At 38.5% G+C, this 20,821-nt stretch overlaps 1 pseudogene across 1 annotated transcript in view; it reads right to left on the reverse strand.

The window, feature by feature from the left end:
- LOC308658558 (limb region 1 protein homolog) overlaps positions 1-20,821 on the reverse strand; it is a 138,267-nt pseudogene that overhangs the window by 16,821 nt on the left and 100,625 nt on the right. The window contains exons 11-15 of the transcript XR_014024302.1: positions 9,012-9,092; positions 4,416-4,492; positions 3,753-3,830; positions 968-1,041; positions 640-730 (exon numbers count right to left, since the gene is read on the reverse strand). The product of XR_014024302.1 is annotated as a limb region 1 protein homolog (transcript). The remainder of the gene's footprint in view (positions 1-639; positions 731-967; positions 1,042-3,752; positions 3,831-4,415; positions 4,493-9,011; positions 9,093-20,821) is intronic.

The raw sequence follows: 20,821 nt of genomic DNA on the forward strand, positions 1-20,821 counted from the left end.
GTGTGTAATATATCTTCTCCTTTTTAAATAAGTTAAAAATAAGAAACATACGATGGAAGAAAAAAGTAAGCCAGCAACTCTTATTAGTCATTCTTTGTCAGCCTGTGGGAACATTTTCCAGAGATTCAATCACTATATAAGATAACAGCCTTTATTATGAAGGCAATGACATATTGTACAAAGTCAAATTAACCTCAGACTACAAAATGTTTCTGAATAAAACTCTTCTGACTTACTTTAATTATTCAAATTTGAGATACTTTGTCTCTACTACTTGTAGCAACTAAGTTCTTCAGATTTCAGACAAGCTCCCAGAAGTAGAGTTAGTACAATCAAAGTTACTCATTAGCAATACGTTTTCTTTATAGGCAAAAGAGTCCTTTCAGGACCCTTCTATAGCAGTGAACAAGCTCTGCAGTTCTGTGCATTTACAAGTGAATGGACCCCATCCAAATCAAACAGAGCTCATCCTTTTTCCCACTCACTCAGCATTCTGAAAATCTTCCTGCTTGTGTTTACGTAGCTTGCAAACCAACACCTATCACAGCAGATGAACCATTCGGAGCAATTACTAAATAAAACAATCCGTTTGTCTTGTAAGGCAAAAGAGGGCCACAGTTGCCTCAGACTTTACCTTACCTTTGTCATAGTTGTGTCATCCTTCCTGGGTGTAAAGTTTCCAAAAAATCGGAGACTATAGAAACCAACAACAGAAGACACCATAAGATAGCTGTGAGAATCAAGGAAAACTCTTCAGAAGAATGCGAGTTTCCATGAGTTCTCAGCAACCTCCCAAAGGTCTTAAGGCCCACAGCAAAAACAAAACAAAACAAAACACCACTTTGAGTGCTTGGGGAAGACTGACCTGTTTTCTCTTCCAGACAAGTGTCTTAGTAAATTACCACTGTCCCAGAAACTAGACAGAAAACTTGTTAACAGACAGAAAATTCAGTTAAAGAAAGGATACAAAATCAAAATGATTTCAAGTGCAGCTCCCACAAAACCAAATGTAGAGAGAGAGGCATTTCCTATTCCAGGCCCCTGGAAGAGAAAAAAAAAATTCAGAATCCACTGACACCACTATATTTAGTTTTCCTAAAATCGTTGTTTCACAAACATTAGACAGTTGAAACTAAGAATGTTTAATACCTTGAAATAACATGTAGGCTTTCAAAGGCCAATGAAACATGACATCAGACTGAATTCATCAACAAATTCAGCTACCATGTTAACAACTTTAACAAGCTCAAAAAAAAATCTGATTTACCTCAAATGTAATTTAATGTACTTGCCAAAATGATATTATACTTACTGTTAAAAAGTGTAGCAATTTGCTACTTGAGAAAATAGATCTTAAATATTCTTGGGATAAATGTTTTACAAATAGAATGTTACAATAGGGATAGAAAATATACTCATCTGAAGGCTAAGGCAACATACAGAATTACACAAATTAATTGTGTCAGAGTTAAGCTAAGCTTAGAAAGAAAGTGGATGCCTATCCTATTTCCCTTCCCCAAATCTTTCTTAGAAACTCAGAGTTACAAAAAATATAACTTAACACAGATTGTTAAAAAGTAATGCATCATTTTTCCCCTAAATGTCACATCTATTTCAAAACCTAGAACTTAAAAAAAAATCAAACCAGACAAAATATATTAATTTAATGAGCCCTGACAGGCAAAATATAATTCCCTAGTAAATTGCAAACAATATTTTCAAATCTTACAACTAAATATTAAAGGAATGATCTGCATATGAATTACTGTTCTACTAGTCAGCTTATATAACACCACCAGAGATAAGAATGTGTAGTCAGACTAATAAAAAATAAGCCAATAAATATTATCATACACATTATATATCCACTCAATTTTGCCAACAAATGGAAGAGTAGCTATGAAAATCTCAGATATAAACAAAGGGAAAGGAATTTATCAATTTCTTGCCAATATTTTGAAGACAAAAAGAATGATGTCAATAGAAAATGATTGGATTTAGAACATGCTACCCCAAAACCTGACACCTCGGTATTTGAGAAGACCTACAAAGATCACTCTCTGACCTCCCAAAGTTCTCTGAAGCAGACCATGGGACCCTTATTGTGGGGAGGGACAAAGGGAGGACCCTAGGTTATCTCTAACCCCAGATACCAGGAGAATTCCCCTCTCTGAAGACAAAGGACATACTAAGTAAACCATACCCTCTTAGGGCCACCACTCCACTGACCAATCTGCTTCAAACCTCAGAATAAAGACACAGGGTTCCCTGTTTCTCTGAGTCTTCACTTCTGAAGGCTCCTGTGTCACATAAAACTTATGTTAAATAAATATGTTCACTTTTCTCTCATTGATCTCTTTTGATATAGAGACCTCTCATGAACCGTATGCTGGGTGAGGAAAAGACACTTTACTCCCCTGCAAATCCATGTTGACTAAAATGGAAAATATTTTTGGAATACTCCATTTTAAGAGAAAGCTATAGCAGGATTAAGATGAACTAATTTATCTGTACAATCATACAGGAAGCCCTTAAAGGTACATGTCACTCTCTAATATCCACTCAGGGGGGTAGTATAAAAATGTGCCACAGAGCTTGGGACTTACTTTGTCTTGATGGCATATTAAAATGGATTAAAGAGTCAACGGGCAGTCAATACAGGAATGACTTCCTGGTCAACCCATGGTTTGAGAGATACAAAGACAAGGCTAAGATGGAGAAGGAGTACCATCTTGTTTATTGTGCAGAATGAGGCACCTGGGAAGTCGGTAGGTTTGCACAACTAAGTATGGCGATGGCAGTGGCAGATGGCACAAGGTCCCAAGCAGGCTGGTGGTTGAGTGAATCAAGAAAATGGCTAAAGAAATCGGTCTTTGAAAGAACAGGGGATCTTTTTCTGAAACCGAAGGGAAGGAATTAAGACAGACACTGGCTTGTTCCTATGAGAGACAAGGATATGTCATCTGGGTCAGAGAGGGATCAGTGATATCATGAATCTGGCTATGGGGAATGCAAAAGCTGGTGACTTGGGAAAAATAAAATAAAATTTCAAAATTTAAATGCCACTTTAAGGATTCAAACTTTTGTAGTAATATATAAAAAAGAATAGCAAATATGAATACATCAGGATAACTATAGTACATATGAATAATATATTCAAAGAGGTTCATCAATACAATTAAATAACATCATCGATTTTTAAATCAGGAAAAAAGTTAATTCATGAAAAGAAATACTTTTATCCAGTAACTGTATATTTTGTTATAGTTTCACAAAATGTATGATACAGTTAAAGTATAAGTCCCTATAGCTGTATATTTAGATCTTTGAAAAATCCAGTGAGTGGACAGGGGATGCAGCTCAGTGGCAGAGTGCTTGCCTAGCATGCCTGAGGCCCTGGGTTAAAAAAAAATCCAATGAGTCTAACAGGTATACTCTTTATACATCACTATTTTAGAGCATGCATTTTCTTAAAGAATCACCAATAGGAATTTCAGTAAAACCAAGTTTAACTCTGATACCAGAGTTTAAAGAGAACTCTGCAACCTGAAAAAAAGGACAACTCAAAGTAAAAAAAAAAAAAAAATTAGAGAAATCAATATTTATAAAAACACTGTTTGAAAACTCTTTCCATAAAGAAAGTCATACAACTTGACCTCACAGAAAGGCAAATGTTTTCATTCACTTACTAAAAACACTCAGGTCTATACACAGAACACACTTGCAAAAGAGAGGAAAGCACTTTACTGTACCCTTGCTCCCTTCGGCATTGCTATTTCATCAACCAGCAGACAGAGAATATTACAGGCCACCAGTAGGACCGAGATAGCCTGCAACACAAAGATTGGGCTGGGTCAGCTCTTGGTTCCAACATGCAGATGATAAGTCTACAGGACCAAATGCATGCTCCAGAACAGAGGGAAAGCAGCCAAGACCAAATTCCACAAACAAAGCAGATGACGTATAAATGCTCCAGGGTAAATTCTTTAAAATTCTGCAAATTATTATGATTTCAAAGCTTATGACAAAAGATAATGAGATAGACCATTCACTAAGTAGTCTCACCAATTGGAAACCCACAACTCTACAGATCTCAGACATGTAAAGTATCAACAGAATTAATTTCACAATGTAATTTTCATATCCTTTCAGCAAGTTTAAACTAGGGTTTCTACAACATCTTGTTTTCTCAAATGAGACAAAAGTCTGAATTTCCTCAGGAAACAGACAATTGAGGACTTTTTCTAATTGGCATTACCTTCCATCTTTGCTCTAACAAAGGTATAAATGCATTTTAATCTTGTTCAATAGAAAATCTTGTTCACTAGAAACCATTTAGCTGAAAGCTACAATACTCAAAGGCTAAAGTAAATAAAATATAATATGCTTTACGAAGAATGAAAATAAATTCTTACTGTCTCAATAAGAAGTAAAATCATAACAGCGGGATACACCAGATTTCTTTCCCATGCTGAAGCCTTTTTTCGCCTCTCTATTAGAAGGAAAAAACAAGACAAAAATTTCAGAAATTTCTAAAAATTATCTCCAGATTTATATTTTCATCCCATCATGATATTAGCAGTATACATTATTTTTTCCCATTTTGAAAAGCATAAATTACTTTCAATTTTCCTTCATAAATTACAAAAATCAGAGTTTTAACATCAGTTTGTGCCAGGCGCAGTGGCGTACACATATAATCCCAAAGGCTAGGGAAGCTGAGGCAGGAGGATCCCAAGTTCAAAGCCAGCCTCAGCAAAAGTGAGGCGCTAAGCAACTCAGTGAGACCCTGTCTCTAAATAAAATAAAGACAGAGCTGGATATGTAGTCCAGTGGTTAAGTGCCCCTTAGGTCAATCCCTGGTACAAAAAAAAAAGAATCAGTTCACTGTGTTAAACAGCTCAATTCTGGGAGGCCTAAATTTTATCCCTGTAAAGACAATTCCATTTTTATGTAAACATACTGTAAATATACAGCTTACTTGAAATACAGAAAGCTTTGCATTTGGTATAGATATACATACTGACATAGACATACCCTTGAATGAGTACAATAACATACATAAACTTTCCTCTAGCCTCAGTGACACTCCCAGCTTTCTGAAGGCTAGAAGTAGACATCCATGGCTAGATACCAAGGACACCATGAACTATTCCAGTCCCCCTGCCAAGAACACCTGGACAAAGGAAATTCCACTTTTAAAGCATCTGCATTAAGACACCAGAAAGCTACCCAGATAGGAGAACTAGGAGCCAATATTCTCTGAATTGTGTGCAGGTGAGCCCCCCATGTACACCACTTTATCCCAAAGGTGTTTTCCAATAAGCAGCTGGCATGGACCCATGAGACTCAGAGATCAAGCAGAAATCAGTAGTCAGGAGACAACGAAGTTAAAGCAAAACTCTCAGAAAACTCAACAGGGCCAGGGAGACAAACCCTGGAGTTTGGGGCTACCAGGGCAGCCAGAATTTGAGATGCCACCATTATAGAGAGAAAGGAAGGGCAAAGAAGAGAACCTGACATGCAAACCCACTCTCCCAGAAAGCCTCAGTAGCCAAGAGACTGTGGAGAGCAGAAGGATGCAGTCCTGGCTGGAAGCCCAGCAAAGCTCTGCTGGCTCAAGTTTCTTGAGAAGCAAGCTAGAGTTCATTAAAAAAGCCTGATCAAAATAGCCAGGTTTTCAGTGAGGACCAATGAAATGCCATAACCCAGGATCAAGGTCATGCTGGAAACAGACCAGCCCAGAAGGACTAAGTTGTTATGTCTCACTCTACTGCCCACCAGAGGCCAAAGTGAAACTGCTCAGAAAGAAGAAAACAGCATTCAATTTCTATGATTCTGTTAGAAAAGTCTAGCTTTGAGTCAAGCATGTCCAGAAGGCAGGATAAAGAGGAAGACAGACCCTCAGTTGGTCCACTTATGGGCTTATCAGAAAGAGGCCTGAAATGATTGATAGGTTCAATAAGGTAAGTGACAAAATGGAAAATTTCACAAGTAAGTTTGAACCAATAAAAATAACCAAACATGAATTCTAGAACTAGAAAAAAAACTATAACAAAAATTAAGAGTTCAACAGATAGTTTGGAATAGTTATGGCATAGCTGAAAAGATGGTGAAATAGAAAACAAGACTTGCAGAAAGTATCACAGTTGAAACATGGAAATGAAAAAGGAGGGACATATGGACAAGAATAAGAGTGACAATGTCTGCCATGTATATAACTGAGAGAATGAAGCAGAAACAGTGTTTGGTGAGATGATGACCAATAATTCTCCCAAGTGGGTGAAGGACATCAAGCCACAGTCATGAAGGCACAGACATCTTAAGAACCATAATCAAGAAACCAAAAAAATGCATACACATGAAACAAACAAACAAACAAAAACCTAGCACATCAATGTAAAACGGCTAAACAAAGACAAAAAGGAAATATTTAAAGCCCTTCGAAAACCAACAATATGACTTTAAACCAGAAACCAGAAGACACTGGGATGACATCTCCATAATGCAGAAAAGTAACAAATAAGAATTCTCCATTCTGTTAAAAAATGCCCTACAAAGTGAATGTTTCCAGACAAACAGAAACTGAAAGAATCACTGCAGGACACATGTACTAAGTGAAATTCCAAAGAGTGTTTCCAAGCAGAAGCTAGAAGGGCCCTGCAATCACAGAATGGAACATGTGATGAGAACCACCAATGGAACACCATGTCCATCCACTACATTGGTACACATTTAAAAGTTCTACATTGTCAAGTGTTAGCAAGGATGGGGACAATAGGGAATCCTACTATGCCTAGTAGGAATGCAAAATAATGCAAATACTTAGGAAAGAACTTAGCATTTATCTACAAAAGTGAATATACTTAAGTACAATGTAATTCACTTCTAGAGTGTGTCCTGAAAAAAACATACACTAAAAGACACGCACAAAAATGCTTAAACAACATTATTCTTAAAAGCAAAATACTGGAAACATATCTGAAATCCATCCACAGTAAAATGACTAAGATAACTTGAGGCAATATAATATTACTTACAGAAATTAAAATGAACATATCTGATTTTGAAAACCTAATTCTGGACTTTTGAGGATGGAATGACAGGGCACAGATTTGCCATCCAGCCTGAAAGAATTAAGAACCAGAAAGAACCCATATTTGAAATGACAGTTTTCAAGACAGTAGACTTCTTATTGGGGCAGGACAGTGATCCCTGAAGAAGGGAAACAAAGAGTATAAGTCTGTTTGACCAACCTTCTTGTGAGTCCCCAGACCATGGCACAGGGAAGATGAACCCAAGGAGAGATCTGCTCATTCCTGAGCAGAAGACCTGAGGGGACCAAACCTGCTGACGCATACAGAGCACCATCCCTGAGAGGAGACTGCAACACAGGCAAAGAACGCCCAGGGCCTGCAAAGGGCCAGTCATGTGCTCAGTAATGATCAGATCAGACACGTCAGGAAACACTCCACACAAAAGTCGGAGGGAACAGAACTTGGCAATCAGCAAGGGCCAAGAACAGTGGCTGCCTAAGAGGCAGGGGAAAATCAGCCCTGAATGTGGTAGAGCTCTCATCCGGCCTCATAAGGCTTCACACCAAGACACAGTAACATCACACGGTTTACAAGTGAATTCGCTGCTCTCCAAAACAAAACGCCTCACTTCTGGAAGTAACAAAAATGGCACCCAAGCCAGGCGAGGTGGTGCACAGCTGTAATCCCAGTGGCTTGGGAGGCCGAGGCGGGAGGATGGCAAGTTCAAGCCTCAACAAAAGCGAGGCATTAAGCAATGCAGTGAGACCCTGTCTCTAATAAAATACAAAACAGGACTGGGGGTGTGGCTCAGTGGTCAAGTGCCCCTGAGCTCAATCCCCAATATCCCCCCAAAAAACAGCACCCCCAAAATTTTCAAATCAAAAACTACCAAGCATGCAAAGAAGCACAAAATACTACCAATAATGAGGAAGAAAATCAATCCAAACTTTTCAAGAATCAACACAAATGTTAGACTTATAAAACAAAAACATTCCAAGTGGTGTCATGATTATGTTCCTTATTTTCATAAAGGTGGAAGACAGAGATTGAAATGTTAATTAGAGGTGTGAAAGATACCAGACCCAAAGAGAACTTACAGAAATGAAAACTGCACTCTCTGATGCAAATTATAAATCCTAGTAACTGGGAATAGAAACACACATGGGTCAGACATGCAGAAGGCAGGTCAGACCTGTAGAATAAAGATTAGTGAAAGGACAGTCAAAGACCGTCAAAAATGAAACAAAAAGAAAAGAGATAAAAAAGCACAGAAGCATCCTCAAGCTATGGGCTAATCTACACATAACTTGAGCTCCTGATAAAAGGGTAGGGAGACAAGGAAAAATATATTTGCAGAAGTTAACAGCCAACAATTCTCCAAATTAGATGAAAAGTATAAATTCCCAGATCTGAGAGACTCAATAAATCCAAAGAATACAGCACACTGAAAGGCTCATCATAAGCAGATTGCCCAAAATTAACAGTTAAGGAGGTATCCTAATAGCAGATACATTAAAAAGATATATTAAAAGATAAATATGGCCTGGGGCTGGGGCTCAATGGTAGAGCACTTGCCTACCATGTGTGAGGCACTGAGTTCAATCCTCAGCACCACATAAAAACAAAAGATATTGTGCCCACCTATAACTAAAAAATTAATATTAAAAAAGATAAGTATTACAGATTATTTATCATAAATAATGTAAATGAGAAGACAGAAGAGTAACACCTTTGAGAATTAGCATCTTTGAAAGTTATTAGTATATACACACAAAAAAGTGAGTGAATATATAACTGTCCTCTTCCCAAACGAAAAGACAGTCTTTACTAATGACTTCACACAGAAAGTTCTAACATAATCTAAAGATTTTGCAAATTTTCTAGTATTTCAGACTACACCAAAGAAAGGTCTTTAAAGACAATACATAAGAAAGGTCTTTAAAGATCAATACATAAGAAAAAGAAGTACAGTACCTAGTTTTGTCTTAAGGGCCTTTACATTTTCAAGTTCCTGTTCCAAGTCCATTATGTTGTATTCCACCGATGAAGACAGACCTACCCAAAGCAAAAATATTTAGAAGTATAACAACAGAACCCTTAGCACATTAGAACATTACTGCAAATCCTGATAATTGGGAATAAAAACAAATGTTGCTGTGATTTATAAAAAGCACATTCACATCTTTATTATTTAAGACATCCAGGTTCTTCTTGATTAAAAATGTTTCCTAACATACTAACCACCTGATAAATAATGGCTATTATTATGATTCATTAAAACAACCTGCATCAGGCTGTTTCATAGTGGGTAGGTAGGGGGAGCATGGGAGGAATAGATGAACTCTAGATAGGGAAAGGGTTGAGAGGGGAAGGGAGGAGGCATAGGGTTAGAAATGATAGTAGAATAAGATGGACATCATTATCCAAAGCACATGTACGAATGGTGTGAATATACTTTGTATACAACCAGAGATATGAAAAATTGTGTTCTATATATGTAATATGAATTGTAATGCATTCTGCTGTCCTATTATAACAAATCAGAATAAAAAGAAGAAGAAATACATTTCAAAAGAAAAAAATGTTTCCTAGAAAATTTCTTATGTTGATAAAATTCTTACTTGATCTATTATTAATCTTTTCTTAACTGTAAGAGCATCACATGCTTACTGTACCAAGTGGAAAAGAACCAAGGTCTACTCCCCTCCCTTCACCTCCTTAGTGACCACCATCACCAGCACAGCTGACGCTTCCTTACCTTTCTTCATTTTTGCGCTTAGCTTTCATCATATATTGTTGTGCATTTTATATTAGTAGGACCAAATAAGAAGCTTTACTTGACCATTTGCTGTCCTTTTCAATGCTACATCCAAGTTGACACATAGGGCCAACTCCACAATAGCTGAATAACATTCCATAATAGGAATGTTATTCCATAATAGGAATGTACTACAATTCTACTCAAAATTATTCCATTTGTGAATATTCAGGTTTTCTTCATTTTTTGCCACTACAAACAATGTTGTAATAAAAATTATCATTGCACATCCAGTATGTTTTGATTCTATTATTTTTGTATGACAAGTTCTCTAAATTCATATCAGAGTCAAAGGTGTGAGCATTTAGTTTTATTAGATATTTAAAGGTTACATTGCCAAAATAGTGTCATTTACTGTAATAATTTAATTTACTGTAACAGTTTATATTTCCATCAATAACTTTTGAAAGTACCTGTTTTCTAGTCTCTTCCCCAGCACTGGAAGTGATGGGTGACAAGTACCTTCCCACTGCTACTTAACACGTCCTTTCCTTGATGTGACTGACCACATTTCCACCTGGGCATCCCCCCTACTCAGGTCTTCTGCTGCTTTCTCTAATGGTTTGCACATAATATGTCCCTATTCTTGTTGATTTATCTTTTAAACTCTGCGACAGATAAGTTAAAATCCCCAGCACACCTGTGCTTTGGTCAGATTTCCTCAGTTCTGCAGAAGCTTCTCCTCATGAACCTGTATTAGCTGCTGAGGTTTCTCTTTGTTGTCATACCTATCACTGCTGCATCTTCATTATGAATCACACCTTTTACCACTTCATGTGACCCCCATCTGCAATGCTTTATAACTAAAATTCTATTTTATGGCCTTAAATTCTAATCTTTTTTATTTGTCTTGCTTGCATATTCACATACCTATACACACACACACACACACACACACACGCACGCCTTTCATTTTAAACGTTTTCTCTTATCCAATCGAAACTTATTTGAGGTTTAAAACCCACATCATTGGTTATTGTAACTGAAGTTGATTCCCTAGTTAAAACGGAAAAGGAACTCATGAGATATAGCAAGAAACTTGCCAGTGAGGCAAACAGAGGACACCAGGCAGCTGGAAGCGTCAGCGCAGGACCATCAGGATCCCCCTCCACGGTCACTGCAAGAGGAATCTGCCCAACCACTTTCAGTCTTTAAGCTGTTGGGGTCAGGAATGAAAGCCCACAGGGCAAGTGCCCTAAGGACAGGGCTCAGAGTGACCCTTGAGCAAGTGTCCTAAGGACAGGGCTCAGATGACCCTTGAAGATTCAGTTCCTTGGCTAGAAGAGGTGGAGAACTTTGAAAAGCAATCCCACAGATCTTATCTAATGGGAAAACTCAAAGTCAAAGTTAGGTGCTTTCCTGGAAGAAAGGGCAAATGGAGCCTGCAGCCAACATGAGGAACGCATGTTGAAGGACCCAGCCTGACCGGGCCTGCTCTGTAACAGTGGAATTCAGGTGGTTTACATCCTTAAGATCTGATTCTGCCTTTAGAATAACTCGGCGTGGCAGTTGGTACACTTCCATTTCCACCTTCCTCACTGTACACATCACTGTAACAACAGAAATGCTACCCACTGCTTGCCCCTGTAGAAAACTATGATCAGCTTTCCTTTCTTTTTTAACATTCTTCTACCCCCAGAATTAGAAATTATTTCTTTTCATTTACTTATTAGTTTTCTATGTATTTATCACCAATTCAAACTTTGCACCAATAGTCTCTATTTTCTCCTGGGTTTTATATTCTTTGAAATTTCATTATCTTGATAGAGCTTCTCCTAGAGTCTGGGACTTGCCCGCTCCGGAGACTGCTGCCCCTGCCAGGTGCACATGGTCATCTAGGGCTGCCCTTCTTGCAAGGCCCATCCTCTCCCCCTCACTTAGGTGGTGCGTGTCCTCCAGTGGCTTGCTGAGAACAGATGAATGGGAGGAAAATCACATAAGACTGCACAAATGGGAATACCTTTCTCTCGCCATTTGGTTAAATACAGAGTTGGGTGTGTACTGGGCTAAAACTTTTCTTTCAGAGTTCTGAAGCCACTGCTACGTTAAGAAGCCTGCTGCTGTTCTCATTCCTGCCCCTTTGTGTGTCTTATGAGTCGTGCTTGTGAGTCCCACTGTGAAGTACACAGCATCCGAGTTCCCGGTGTTCTCGCTGTGAGTCCATCTTCATATGTGCTGTTCAGTGCAAGATGAGCCCTCCCTCTGGATCTCCAAACTCATGTCCCTCAAACTGAAAATTTTCTTGATTTTGTATTTTTTCTGCACTATTCCTTCTCTTCTCCCTATCTGGAATTCCTGCTAGCCATATATCAGATCTCCTGAAGTAGCTCTCTAATATTAACTCTCCTATTTTCCCTATTTTTGTAATTTTGACCAATTTCCCGGAACAGTTTTTCTTTATTGTTCAATATTCTAAGTATGCTATTGTTTCTAATTTTCAAGAATCCCTTCCTGCTTACAAGATTCCTTTCTCAAGAATACAATCCCTGTCCCTAGGGATATGAAGAGGGAGTTTATGATGAGCTGTTCTTCTCCCATGCATATTCTGTCCCCCAAGTGGTCTTGTTTGCTGTGCCACAGAGAGGCTTTCCTCAGACAGTCTGGTGAACCTCATTTGTCTGTTCCTGTTTAAGAATGAAGCAACAGGTCTGGGGCTGGGGCGCAGTGGCAGAGCACTTGCCTAACACAGGTGAGGCACTGGGTTTGATTCTCAGCACCACATAAAAAATAAATAAAGGTTAAATTCTTTATTTAAATAAATAATGAAGCAACAAAAATTCCAATTTGAAGCTCAAGACTCTGTGGATTGGACTGACAATGGTGACACTTCCTGTAGAATCACCTAGCTAACAGCTTATTGCTGGATGTGTAGCACTTTCCTCCTAGACAAGACAGATCCTCAGCTAAGACCCTCCTTCTCTCCCTACAGGACTGAAGCCTGGCTGTCTAGGTGAGGACAGGGAGCCTGTGCATCTCGTCTGTGGCACTCCCACCCTCACTGTACTGGGCTAAGACCTGCCCTGTGTTACCCTCAGAGTAACCCTCACTCCTCTCCTCAGGAGGGAGACAGGTGCCTGGAACCTTGCTCAGAGGGAGATGATGTGGGACTTAGACCCCTTCCCAATAGGCTTTTCAAGCAGCCCTCCTCACTGAGCTCTCACTACTCCGCTTGGTGGTGCCACCCTTTGAGACTCTGGGGGAGACTAGCATATAGACCAAACACACCTGGCTTAGGAGTCAGCTTTCTTGATTCTGCTAAATTGGCTTTTTCCAAAATTCTCTCAGGTCTGCTATATTCCAAAATTTTATTATAGTTTTCTTCTCTCAATTTTTCACCCCTGTAAGTGTATGCTTCTCTGAACCTAGCGTTCCTATCTGTGAAACTGGGTGTATCTATTAGGAAGCTCACCACTAAATAAGAAAATTCAGAGTAGCTTAAAAGTAAGGAAATAAGTTCACGTAATTAGCAGCTTGGAACATAGAGCAAGCTTCCAAGTGAGTTTTCCAGCAGCTCAACAGTGACATCAAGGGACTAAATTGTGCCACCCACATTTTGGCTGAGAGACTGGTGATCTTTCTCCTTTCATTTAACTCTATAATTTCTATTTTGCTGTTTTTTTTCCTCTTTCCCCAGCTAGTGGGATTCCTGTTTATCCCCCCCCCACCCCGTGTTAGGCACTTCAAGGTCACTTTCCCATTCTCATTCCATTCCATATCCACACAATGCTCTCTAACTCCACAGGGACGCTTTCTAGGAAAAGCTCATGACTGTTTCATCTCATCATCACTCACTGCTCCCCACTCATCTCCCCAACTCCTTGACCTTGCTGAGGTTGTTTAACAAGATCAAGGAGTTGGAGAGATGAGTAGGGAGCAGTGACTGATGCTTTAAAAATATTTAGCTTAATAGCCAGGTGTAGTGACACAGGCCTGTGATCTCAGCAACTCAGGAAGCTGAGGCAGGAAGATCGCAAGTTGGAGGCCAGCCCCAACAACTTAGTGAGACCATGTTTCAAAATAAAAACACAAAAATGGCTGGGGATGTGGTGGAGCACCCCTGGGTTAAATCTCCAGGACCTCTACAAAAAGAGACTTAGCTTAAGACTATTACTAGGGGGCTGGGGTTGTGGCTCAGTGGTAGAGTGCTTGCCTAGCATGTGTGAGGCACTACTGGGTTCTATTCTCAGCATCACATATAAATGAATAAAATGAAAAGGTCCATTGATAGTCTTTTTTAAAAAAATATTTTTAGCTATTAGTAAATTGTTGCTTCAGTATGAAAGTTAGAAAAGTGCCTCGCACAGATTAACTACTCACTACACAGATGTGAAATGAATAAGCATTGCTTTTTTGCCTTAAGAGATGAATGGAATCTTTGAGATATGTGAGTTCTTAGAAGTAGTCTTTACCACCACCACCCCCCAACTGTGGATGCTGTTCACTGATCCTTAGCAGGCTGCAAATGTCAAGTCTGATGTTGACCTGGTTTTACTTTGTAATTTTTCTATGTGAAAGTTTAAGACCCCTGGCCCCAAGTCAATATTTTTGAAATTCAGGAATCTTGTAAGATAAAGCTGGATCTTTTAGATTTATTGTTTGGGGACGGGGGTGTGGCTCAGTGGTAGAGCATTTACCTAGAAGGTGCGAGACTCTTGAGTTCAATTCCCAACATTGCTTGCATAAATAGTGATAACTATATTTTACTTTTTATCCCAATTCTTCATAAATTATACAGTACTATAATTAACACTCAATTAGCCTCTGTATTCCATTAGTATAATTCCAAACTACATGCCATTTCCTATACTTGTAAAGAACTATTATTCCAGTAACCAATACAAAAAAATAACCTGATGATTGTTCACCAGAATAGATGATATTTCCATTGCCAATCTGAAACTAAATGAAAAGACATACATGTCTACCTTATGAGTAAACCTAAAAAAGCTCAATGCAAATGTCTAGGCCAGTCATTGTATGATTTTTCAGAGGAAAACAACAAGTGACATTTCTGAAATTCTGTGCTTTCACTTCAGGAGGCCCACCTCTAGCCACACAACAGGTGATTAGTAAATACTGACTGGCCTATGAAAATCAAGAACACATTCCTATTACCCACAAACTAGGTGTGCTTTTGTTAAATGACAAGATTCATCTCTACCAGCACAGTATTCAAGGACCTTACCACCTTTATTACATGGTGATATACCAATATCTAAGTTTAAAAAGCAAGCTTTTGTGGGACAGAATATTTCATTAAAAATGACCAGAAGAAAATGATAGCTAGTGTGAGAAATTATGACACAGTACAAATACATACTAGATGATTATATGAATTTAAGTTGTACTAAAAAATAAAAAATATCCTGAAAAACTGTATTACCATTACTTTATTTCAAAATGAACCTAAAATGTCCAATGTCAACACTGTCTAGTCAATAAGCTGAATTGGTAGACAAAACCTGTTTAGACAAGTCGTGAAAAATAGAAAGGGATTCTCCAAGAAAACCACAAAGCAGCTCATTTAAGGTCAATTTAACGGTATTATTCTGTTTTTCTTCCAGCCCCGACATAAGATTTCACTACCTCAAAGGAAATTGTAAGAGTATCTATTTGCATTCCCCCCAGGTGATTGGCAGTTCAACACCAATTAGTTCAAAATTACACTGTTACTAGCATGCAATAAAAACAACACCTTTCATCTTTCTTACATAGGTAAGAATACTTTCAGAGCCAATAACTTTGATCAAATAAGTATTTTTGATCCTGCCCCACCCGTCTCTTTGGATTCAGGAAAACTAATAGCTAAAGGCAACTTTTCCCAGCTTTATTCTTAAGTTGAAAAACTAGTGTGGTATTAAAAATATCTTACTTCCAAGATAACAGAATCTCCTAAAGTCCAGCATTTCTTCAATAGCTAAACTTCCTTATGCCTTTTCTTAACACACATCACAGACTAAATACATAAGACAGCCTTCATACATTAAAGAGCAGATGCTAATTATTTAATTTAAAATATTCAATGTATTTTTAAAACAAATTTATATTCTCAAATGAACATGTAAACAATTTGAATAACTTAGTGCAATACAATTATCTCCCTAAACTAAGCTCAGTGTCCTAAACTTAGTCTCATAATGAATATTATTTGAAATAGAGACCTCCAGTATACATTCTTCTTACATTTGACTTTTTAACATAACCAAAAATAGTTTGCTTAGAATATCTTATCCAAGTAACTCTTAAGAATTTGATCATATTTACAACTTTAAATATGACCAAACTGATCTCTATCCTCAAGAATGGGAGGTCACTCAAGTAGTGTTAATTATTTCCAATCACTTAGGCAAACAACTTTGCTGTTAAAGTCCAAGGTTCCTAATAATTCATACAGCAAACAGCCTCCATCTCCCTAACATCTTCCTGTGTACCACAGGCCCAACATTGACTGAGCTAACCCCTGAAAGCATGCAAAAACTGAAATCTCCTGTCCAAATATCTCATGTCTACTTTGCATGAACTAACGTTATTGCAATCCACAAAGGAGAGAGAGAGCCCATACACCAAAACTTTTCCTATGTCTATTTCATTCAGAATGCTGGTATTTGTTAAAGTAATAGTTTCTATTTATTTTATGACACTTTTTATTATTTATGATACTTTTTATGGTGTAGATGGACACAACACAATGCCATCTACAATTATGTGGTGCTGAGGATCGAACCCGGGTCCCGCCCGTGCAAGGCAAGCACTCTAGCACTGAGCCATAAAAAGTAATGTAAGATTTCTGATACCCAACTGAATTGTGAAAATGCAAATATACTTTCACTATTAATGACTGCAAGCATGATGGCAATTATTAAGCAGTAAACTTTAGGAATGTTATTTAGTGTTATACATAATTAAAATAGTGGTTTGGCTTTTTTTCTACTTCAAATATAAGCTTGAAGGGGCTTAAACTATATGTTAAGACCATTCTTAATGGTAGATTCACATATGCTACCATTAGGAACAGCACCTCCACGTACACTGTGGTTGTGCATAATAAATCCATCTTCTGTTACCTAAGTTTGGATTATTTTTACAGCATGACTTCTTTCTCTAAATTTCATAGAAAATGATACTCAATGCATTATTCTAATTTGTTATTACAAAACATTCCTCCTCTACTCATATTGGAATAGTTTATATCTATTAGCTTATATCTTTAGAGTTACCTCATTTTCTCTTGCAACAAATAATTTGTTTGGACCACATTTTAACATCATGAAACTGATTAAAGGGCCCAAGAGGCTGAGTAAGTTATATAGCAAGCATCTATCACTGTTTCAGCCCCTGTACAGAAATGATTTCTGCAGGCATCTGATCGCTTCCTGGATGTCTGACTTCATCCAGGCATTTTTCACAATGGTCCAAAGTCTGAGAATGTCAAGACAGTCTCCCTTCAGTGATATATAGAAATATGTATAAATTTCTTAGAATGACCACTGCCAAAACCTAGAAGAATGCCCAGAAAAAGCCAAGATGAAAGTAATGCAGAAGACATAGAATAAAATCTAAGAAAAATTTTCTTTTTTTTAATATTTATTTTTTAGGTGTAGATGGACACAACGCAATGCCTTTATTTTTATGTGGTGCTGAGGATCGAACCCGGGTCCCGCCCGTGCTAGGCAAGCGCTTGACCGCTGAGCCACAATCCCAGCCCCAAAGAAAACTTTTCGTATAAAGTGTTACATGAAAGACATCAGATAAGCAAAGACCAAATTGCACACTGACCTGCCTGTGATAGCAGGAAATGCCTCTGACGGGACGCATGACCCTAAAGCAGACACAGACCCCACTCCAAGCCCTGGCACCTTCATGTCCCCTGAAAATTCAAACTAGGCTATAAACAGGAAGACTGGAGGACTGACAACATTGAGAGCATCTGAGGGGTCACCAAGTTTCAGGAAAAGCTGCACAGCACATGACTTGCTCTTTCTAACCCTATATATTTCAGAATACAAGGGCATTGAAACCCAGAACTCAGCAAAAATGAAACAACCACCTCTGCCATACTCTTAAGAATAAAGAATATAAGCTTCAATGGAAAAGCCTTCTTAAAAAGATTAGAATCAAGTAGGAAAGTAATTGCTACAAAAATGATATACTAACTTTTTATCATGATGATGAAAATAGTATCTATCTAACAAAATTGAACCAAATTATTAAGTTCAAAGGCTACAATATTTTTAAATAAATTACATTAAAAGGATTGTGGAGGCTTTGAACTTAAACAACAAAAAATAATTTCTATTCATTATGGTACTTCTAAAGTTACCCAGTACACCCATAGGCTATACACACACGAAAGCTAATTATTTCAATTAATGCTGTTGCATTACCTAAACATTTAAACATGTTAATGATATATGTATCCTCTTAACACTGGGAAGGAATTACAGAAGATTTTCTACTACAATTACTGTAATGGGACTTGCTGTTGAGCTCCTGCTCAGGGGTCATGGAGTAGAAATGGTTCTTGATTGCTCATGTTCCATGGATACAAGAGGGAAACCACCTTATTTCTGTTATAGCGCATATGGTTCTCCTGCCCCCTCAACCTTGGTGTGTCTGTTGCAGTCCTACTCTGGGCCTTCCTAATATTCTCCAGGAGATTTTGGTTTTTACCCTCTCACCAAATTTTACTTCCCCCACCTTCTTCACTTCTATGGTAAAATGATACTCTCCATCCTGGGCATTTTCCATTTAAAGGAAATGGCGGGAGAAGGGTAAGGAAAAGCTGTTAGGGGAAGTGGCATGTTGCGTTTCCACACTGAAGAACTATAGGAAACAGAGTACCAGAGGAAGTGAGCTGGAATAGCAGGTGGTCGCACGATTCCTGAATGTAGGAAATGTGAGAACTTGAGTTACTGCTGAAGGCCAGGACCAAGTCATGTCAAAGGCAGACAAAGCTCCACAAAAGAGAGGGCGAGGCATTCCCCAGAGTGCTGTAAATGTCATGAACAGGACACGACATGCCCGGAATCCATGCTCGGGAATATGGAGCTAAAAAGTCCAAAGAGGGCAGAAATGGCCTGGAAGGAAAGGGGGTGGCAGAAACAGGTCACGGTCTGAGAGCATGAGATTCCAAGGTTCGGGAAGCAGCAAGGAAGATAAAAGGGCACATAGCAAACCCCAGGAGCAAAGGGAGAGACCTGGGAAAGCAGAGGCCAACTCACAAAGTGGTCAGGGAGGTCGATGGTGCTGGGGAGAGCCGTACCTCTCTGAGGAAGAGGAGGGTTGAGGGTCCAGGATCTCATTAACAGGTCAACACTCAGTGTCCAGTGGCACAGCAGAAAGCTTCAGGTGCCAGGGGAAGTGGAACATCAGACCAGAACGTGATGTACCGAGACACAGGGCAACAGTCCTGAAGGCAAGAATTCTGCTCTATGTTCTGGGCTCTTGATACGGACCACCTGTGATAGAAGGCCAGCGAGAGAAACATGCCCATCAGCCCTGAGTCTCAAGGCAGAAAGGAGGGGAGATGTGTGCTGACGGACAGAGAGGGTGGGAGTCTTTCCAGATCACAGAAGTTCTACAGACATCTCTTCATCCCCTCCATGCTGATGGGGACACAAGGCAGGGGCTATCTTAGCCAAAGGGGTACAGCTGTGGAGCCAAAGGAGTGAGGCTTTGCGTTACCTTCCTGCTCACCAACACACAGAACTACTCCCCCACATCTTTTTCTTAAGTGTTGATGCACTAGAATAACTCTTTATATGTTCTTATCCCTTTTCTTCCTTCTTCAGTCAACTGGTCTATGATCTTGAGACTTGGAGTCTTAATTCATCTGCACTACATTTGACCCTTAAAAGATATGCAGTAAACAAAGAGGAGGAGGCAGTAGAGACTGGAAACAGGATGGCTTCTTTAGTATACTGATAAACACCGCAACAGTGCAAGACTTTGCTTTATTGACACTCTTTATGGAAATGACAATATTAACAGGAACAAAGCCTATAAACAAAGCTTTGAACCTATAGCACCCTCCATGTTATGAAAATCTATTCTTGCTTTTTTCTCTATACATCAATATATTAAGAACAATATATTAAGAACACTGGAGAAGACATAGTTAAGACATAGCGAAGCATTCCATCTTACAGCTATACTGATATTTTTTAAATGAGGCATGAAAATTCAACTCCAATAACACAAGAACTGCTACTCAAGCCTTACTACCTTAAAAAAAAAATAGTAGCAGGATTCCTACTACTCCCTTGATATGGTTTAAGTGTCATAATTTTTTCAAGTAACTGTAAAACTGAACTGAAGGAACTGCACAGATGTCCCAGAGATTCCTATGATGTGCATCACGCATCCCATCCCTCTCAGTATGCCATTGACGAACACCATCCTGAATTCTGTGATACATCAGCACTCATACTTTGTATTTTAAAGTCTTTTTACTTTCATTATTCTACAATTATCTTCAATGGCAATAAAAAATAAAGACTTCTATTTTAAAATTTAAAATATAAAGTAACTTACAACAAAATATATCTGAAATGATTCTAGGTTAAATAAAATACACGAGGATGGTTTATCCTACCAACCTATCTCTGTACTTTCTTTAAAAATAGCAAATTATGAAAATCTGTTCTTGCTTTTTCCTCTATACATATTGATCAATATATTCTACATAATCTTGCAGTTTTTTTTTTTGTGTGTGTGTATGTGTATGTGTGGTGCTGGGAATCTCGAACCCAGAGCCTTCTGCATGTGAGACAAGTGCTCTACCAGTTGACCTATATCCCCAGCCCCAGAATCTTGGAATTCTTTTTTTTTTCTCTTTAATTTTTTTGTAGTTGTAGATGGACAGAAGCTTTTATTTTGTTTATTTTTATGTGGTGCCAAGGATCGAACCCAGTGCCTCATATATGCTAGGCAAACGCTCTGCCTCTGAGTTACAGCCCCAGCCTTG

Source organism: Spermophilus citellus, assembly GCF_964194105.1.
Source record: "Spermophilus citellus genome assembly, chromosome: 10".
In the NCBI taxonomy this organism is placed as follows: Eukaryota; Metazoa; Chordata; class Mammalia; order Rodentia; family Sciuridae; genus Spermophilus; species Spermophilus citellus.